General features: G+C 48.3%; 1 pseudogene; it reads right to left on the minus strand.

Moving 5' to 3' along the window:
* Positions 1-2,287: 2,287 nt before the first annotated feature.
* On the minus strand, positions 2,288-4,636 carry LOC144581308 (signal recognition particle 9 kDa protein pseudogene; annotated as a pseudogene).
* Between the last annotated feature and the right edge of the window lie 1,962 nt (positions 4,637-6,598).

Here is a 6,598-nt window from a genome sequence, read left to right on the forward strand (position 1 = left end):
CCCAACGCCGCGCCTCTCACCACCCTGCGTGGAAACGTTCTGGAGCCAGGCGCGTGGGCCTCCATCCTCTCTCCCCTCCCCCCACCCTTTGCCGGTTGACATTTGCATGGGTGATGGCCAGATCTCACCTCACTCAGTGGCCACTGTTTTTGAAGATGGGGGTGGGGGTGGGGCACGGTCCCACTTCCCCAGAGGCAGCTGGGGGCGATGGCACAGCCTTTGGTCCTCGTGGGCAAGCGGGTGGGCGGGCTGGACAGTAGTGGTGGGGCTTTTTCACCCCTTCACTCCTCAGCCATCCCTCCCTCCCTCCCTGGGAAAGCTTCATCTTGGCTGGGTCTCTCAATCACCTTTTCTCTTGATGTCTTCTTTTCTCCTTCCCCGGGCCAGCATATATGCAAAATGGGAAGGGCATCGTGGCGCCACGCTGGGCCGTAGTAGTTTGTGCCCAAAATAGAAACGCTGTCTAAAAAGCGATACTTTGCTCCCTTAAGATGACCGGAGGTGATGCCTTGGCACGGAATTCTAGGACGGTGTATCTTTTCCCCAGGACGTGTGTGAGCTGCTGTTTTTCTCCTGCTGTTGACTAGCGCTTTTGTGGATTTCTCGATGTCTAGTGACAGCCGGTTCCTGTAAACTGTACTTCATAATGTGATAACCTGCTTTTTGCCAGTTAAAACTAGCTCTCTCTTTCTCAGACTAAAAGCTGTTCAGGCTTTATGTCAGTTAGCTTCCTGAGCTGGGCAGACTCCATCTTACCTTCTACATTTTAGTGATTTTCCCACCATTCACTATGTCACCAGAGTATGTAGCTGGGGCGGGCTGACGCTGGGAACGCATTTGTTCATAAGAGGCCGAGTTCAGTGGTACCAGCAGAGCTTGGGAATGCGGGCAGGTGCTGTCCAATGCCCAGAGCCCCGGTTACCTATATAAGTTGTATGTCTTTTGTGACAACTTTACCCCTCGCACCTGGCACTGTTTTATTTCTCATGTACTAGCTTAAGTTTGAACTTTTTGCTTACTCTGCTTTTGTGAAAAATTTCCTTCAGCTAAGTTCCCCCTCCCTTTTAAAACTAGGGTATAAAAGACCGCCTAATATTTCCTTAGGGGCCGAGAGAATTTTGGGCATCAGCCACCTCTCGGTCGCTGGCATAATAAAGGACTCATAATTCAATCTCAGAGTCTGGTGCATTCTTTGACTCGCTCGGGTACAACAATAAGGTCTTTCTTTCTTTCTTTCTTTCTTTCTTTCTTTCTTTCTTGTTTTTGTTCTTCTTGTTCCTGTTCTTCTTCTTATTATTATTCTCTTCTTCTTCTTCTTCTTCTTCTTCTTCTTCTCCTCCTCCTCCTCCTCCTCCTCCTCCTCCTCCTCCTCCTCTTCTTCTTCTCCTCCTCCTCCTCCCCCTCCTCTCCTCCTCTTCTTCCTCCTCCTCCTCCTCCTCCTCCTCCTCCTCCTCCTCTTCTTCTTCTTCTTCTTCTTCTTCTTCTTCTTCTTCTTCTTTCTTCTTCTTCCCCAGGCTGGAGTGCAATGGCACGATCTCGGCTCACTGCAACCTCCGCCTCCTGGGTTCAGGCAATTCTCCTGCCTCAGCCTCCCGAGTAGCTGGGATTACAGGCACGCGCCACCATGCCCAGCTAATGATTTGTATTTTTAGTAGAGACGGGGTTTCACCATGTTGACCAGGATGGTCTCCATCTCTTGACCTCATGATCCACCCGCCTCAGCCTCCCAAAGTCCTGGGATTACCGGCTTGAGCCACCGCGCTTGGCCTGCAGGATGTATTTCAATGTAGTACCTTCATTCCATTCCTGGGGAATCAACATGTGAACACGACGTTTAGGTGGTGAAATTAGGGTACGAACATAAGTGTCAAATAATATCATACTTCCGGTTTACTGGAAAACATGACAGTTGTGACAGTCACACCTAACACTTTGGTTACAGAAAGAGAGAAGACGGACAGAAGTATGCAATGATGTGACAGTTGGGATCATCTATCGGCCTTCTGAGAAACTGCAGATGAAAAATACGTCGTGAAAATGTCTGTAAAATGGTGGTTGTGGTACATGTGTAATGACCGTCATTGCATTCACGCACTCAAGTAACTGCTGCTTCTGATAACTGAAAACTAGATTCAAAGTCATTGTTCAACGAGCTGATACTACCAATCCCCTATAATAAAAGGTATTTTTATTGTATCTCTCTGGAGAGAGAGAGAGAGAGAGAGAGAGAGAGAGAGAGAGAGAGAGAGAGAGAGAGAGAGAGAGAGGGCAAAGCATACTGGTTAGTCAATTCCTGTTAGATATAATTGAGGCCACACTACTAGACATACTCAGGTGCACGGCATTCGTAACAATGCGCACTGTGGTGCGGAGTTTGTTCCGATGACCATCTTTTATGTCTATTGGTCATCGACGGCATACATTTTATGCTCCAAAAGAAATACCTCGATCCAACACAACGGTTACATTGAATGTTCTTTGAAAGAAAGATGAACTAAATTTAAGGAAGCATTGGCTTTTCGTAATATCTCATTTTCAAGTTACTGTTACGAATCTGCCAGAAAGAAACAATTGTGCGTTTTACCTAACATCAAGTAATCTGCAAAGTTCCGGAGACAGATGCATCGCTTGTGCAGTTTCCAAAAGTAAATACAGGCTTTCTGACTGAAAACATTCGCATTCCTAGCTCTCTAAAGAAAACGTTCAAAAGAAAATTACAGAAAATGACCTCTGAGCTTCTGAAGAGTCCACTTAGTTACATAAAGTATTTTCTGTCCCAACACTTTCCCTACTTCAAAAGATATTTACTTCCTCAGTACATGACAAAGTCTTCATTTCAAACCATTCACTCAGTTTCCATGGTAACACTGAGGGATTCCCTGGCTACGGTCAGTGCCACTAGTTAGTTGACTGTGGAATTTCTCAGTCTTCTTTCCATCTTGAGCTTGCTCTCTTTTAGACACCAGACAAACTCGATCATCTGTTACTTGTGTGTTTAACACACAAGTTTCCATCAGAATGCCTGTATTTGAGAACCACACGTGCCTTCACAGGGTCAGCGAGGTAAAGCTTCTCTCTCGGTAGGCAGCGTGGCTGAACTCCTCCCAGGTCTGGCACTGTGCATCGTGGCCTGGAGTGCAAAAGTAAACAGAGGCAAGGCCACAGAACCAGGTTCAGCAAACTACCTAGAGTCGCCAACGGATGCAAAAGTCATAAGGTCTTATTTTCTAGAAATTCATGAGGTCTTCTTCTTCTTCTTCTTCTTCTTCTTCCTCTTCTCTCTCTCTCTCCCCCCTCCCTCCCCCACTTTCTTCCACCCCTCCCTCTTCCTCTCCCTCTTTTTTATTTTAATATAAGCTCAGGTAGATCTAATCCAATCCATTCCCAAGGCCTCAATTCTTTACTTTAGGAATCTCAGATTTGATCTCCATACAGAATCCTGTGCAGAAGTGGCGAGTTTATTTCTGGACTTGGAGACCTCAAAGATGTTACACATTGATAAAGATTCAGGCCTGGCACGGTGGCTCCTGCCTGTCACTGCAGCACTTTGGGAGGCCGAGGTGGGCGGATCACCCGCGGTCAGGAGTTTGAGACCATCCTGGCCAACATGGTGAAACCCCGTCTCTACAGAAAGACAAAAATTAGCCAGGCGCGGGAGCTCACGCCTGTAATCCAAGCACTTTGGAGGCCAAGGCGGGCAGATCACCTGGGGTCGTGAGTTCAAGACCGGCCTGAGCAACATGGTGAAACCCCGTCTTTAGAAGGAAAAAAAGGACAAAAATTAGCCGGGCGTGGTGGTGCGTGCCTGCAATCCCAGGTTCTCGGGAGGCTGAGGCAGGAGATTTAATTGAACCCAGGAGTCGGAGGTTGCAGTGAGTGAGCCGAGATCGCACCACTGGACTCTAGCCTGGTGGACAGAGTGAGACTCCCTCTGAAGGGGCGGGGGGGAGAGAGAGAGAGAGACAGAGAGAGAGAGAGAGAGAGAGAGAGAGAGAGAGAGAGAGAGAGAGAGAGATAAATCCAACCCTAAAATCTGGGTTTGCTTTCTCCGTTGACTCGGTTGTGACCCAGACTTAGTGTCTCGATAAATCGTGCACCTCTCTGTTCAGCTAGGATGCTGGGAGGGTTTTCTCAGTCTGTATCTCCCCATGTCTTAAATGACCCGTGACCGAGCCCTGTCCGTTCTGTCTCAAATATGGAGCTCCAAACATTCCTCTCCATTTCCACAACTACACACGGCCCCTCGTGAAACCACTGGCTCTCGGGAAAACATCCCAGATGGTGGTTTCAGCTTTTTGGCTATGAAGCCTGAGCCTGCTGACAACATTCCTGTTCAGCTAATACGTTTGTATTGTTAGTGAAGGCGGGGTCCCACTATGTTGGCCTGGCCAGGATGATCTCCATCTTTTGACCTCGTTATCCACCCTCCTCTCTCTTTCTCTCTCTCTCTGTCTCCCCCCCCCCACCCCCGTGTTAGTGAAAACCTGTCTTTAGTAACAATACTGTCTCTGTGACGGTCTGTCTGGCTGGCTGGCTTTTGCTGCCGCTGCTGCTGTTGTTTCTGTTTTAAAAGTGCACCCGGGCCACCGATTATGGTATCAAAAGCATTATAAGATATGTGTAATTCTCTCTCCATTGAGTACCCCTTTCCTCCTCCTCTCTCTGCTCTCTGTCTCTCTCTCTCTCTCTCTCTCTCTCTCTCTCTCTCTCTCTCTCTCTCTCTCTCTCTCCCCCATTCCTCCTCTCTCTCTTTTTTTTTTTTTTTTTTTTTTGCTTTTTTCTCTCATTTGAGACAGAGTGTCGCTGCTGCTACCCAGACTGGAGGGCAATGGCACGATCTCGGCTCACTGCAACCTCCGCCTCCTGGGTTTAAGCAATTCTCCTGCTTCAGCCTCCCGAGTAGCTGGGACTACAGGCACGTGCCACCATGCCCAGCTAATTTTCTTTTTCTTTTTTTTTTTCTTTTTGAGTTGAGACGTGGTTTCGCTGTTTAGACCAGGATGGTCTCGATCTCTTCACCTTGTGATCCACCCATCTCGGCCTCCCTAAGTGCTCGGATTATAGGCGTGAGATGCCATGCCCAGCCTGTGCTACTTTATCTTTTAACTTTTTGCTTACTCTGCTTTTGTGAAAAATTTGCTTCAGCTAGGTTTCCCCCCTCCTGTTTCAAACTAAGGTATAAAGAACCTCCTAACTCTTTTTTTCTTTGGGCCTGAGAGAATTTTGGGCATTAGCCACCTCTCCGTCGCTGGCTAACATAAAAAACTCATAATTCAGTTTCAGATTGCGGTGCATTCTTTATCTCACTCGGATATAACATCTCTCTCTCTCTCTCTCTCTCTCTCTCTCTCTCTCTCTCTCTCTCTCTCTGTCTCTCTCTCTCTGTTACTCTCTGTGTCTCTCTCATCTCTCTCTGACTCTGTCTCTCTCGATCGAGTGCGACACGTTGAGTTAAACACCTTCATTGGTTTTCTTTGGTGGTGGTGGTGGTGGTGGTGGTGGTGGTGGTGGTGGTGGTGTGTGTGTGTTTGCTGAGACCGAGTCTTGCTCTGTCTCCCTGGCTGGAGTGCAGTGGCACAATCTCAGCTCACTGCACCCTCTGCCTCCCTGGTTTCAAGTGAGTCTCCTGACTCAGCCTCCCGAGTAGCTGGGACTACAGGCACGTGACACCATGCCCAGCTAATTTTTTTTTTCTTTTTTCTTTTTTTGAGTTGAGATGGGGTTTCGCTGTTTAGACCAGGATGGTCTCGATCTCTTCACCTTGTGATCCACTCGTCTCGGCCTCCCTAAGTGCTGGGATTATAGGCGTGATCTGCCATGCCCAGCCTGTACTACTTTATCTTTTAACTTTTTGCTTACTCTGCTTTTGTGAAAAATTTGCTTCAGCTAGGTTTCCCCCCTCCTTTTTCAAACTAGTGTATAAAGAACCCCCTAACTCTTTCTTTCTTTGGGCCTGAGAGAGAATTTTGGGCATTAGCCACCTCTCCGTCGCTGGCTAACATAAAGGACTCATAATTCAGTTTCAGAGTGCGGTGCATTCTTTATGTCACTCGGATATAACATCTCTCTCTCTCTCTCTCTCTCTCTCTCTCTCTCTCTCTCTGTCTCTCTCATCTCTCTCTGTCTCTGTCTGTCTCGATCGAGTGTGACACGTTGGTTTTCTTTGGTGGTGGTGGTGGTGGTGGTGTGTGTGTGTGTGTGTGTGTGTGTGTGTTTTCTGAGACCGAGTCTTGCTCTGTCCCCCTGGCTGGAGCGCAGTGGCACGATCTCAGCTCACTGCACCCTCTGCCTCCCTGGTTTCCAGCGAGTCTCCTGACTCAGCCTCCTGAGTAGCTAGGATTACAGGCACGCGCCACCACGCCCAGCTAACATTTTTGTGTTTTCAGTAGAGGCAGGGGTTTCACTGTCTTGGCCAGGCTGGTCTCAAACTCCTGACCTCCTGATACTTCCACCTCGGCCTGGCCTCTCAAAGTGCTGGGATGACAGGCACGAGCCACCGCTCCTGGCCATCTTCCTTGGTTTTAACTGGAGAATCTAGATTCGAGCCACACCTCGTTCTATGTCACGGAAGGACTTCGTTATCCTGCCGACTCGGGAA

This window comes from Callithrix jacchus, chromosome Y, assembly GCF_049354715.1.
Source record: "Callithrix jacchus isolate 240 chromosome Y, calJac240_pri, whole genome shotgun sequence".
Classification (NCBI taxonomy): domain Eukaryota; kingdom Metazoa; phylum Chordata; class Mammalia; order Primates; family Cebidae; genus Callithrix; species Callithrix jacchus.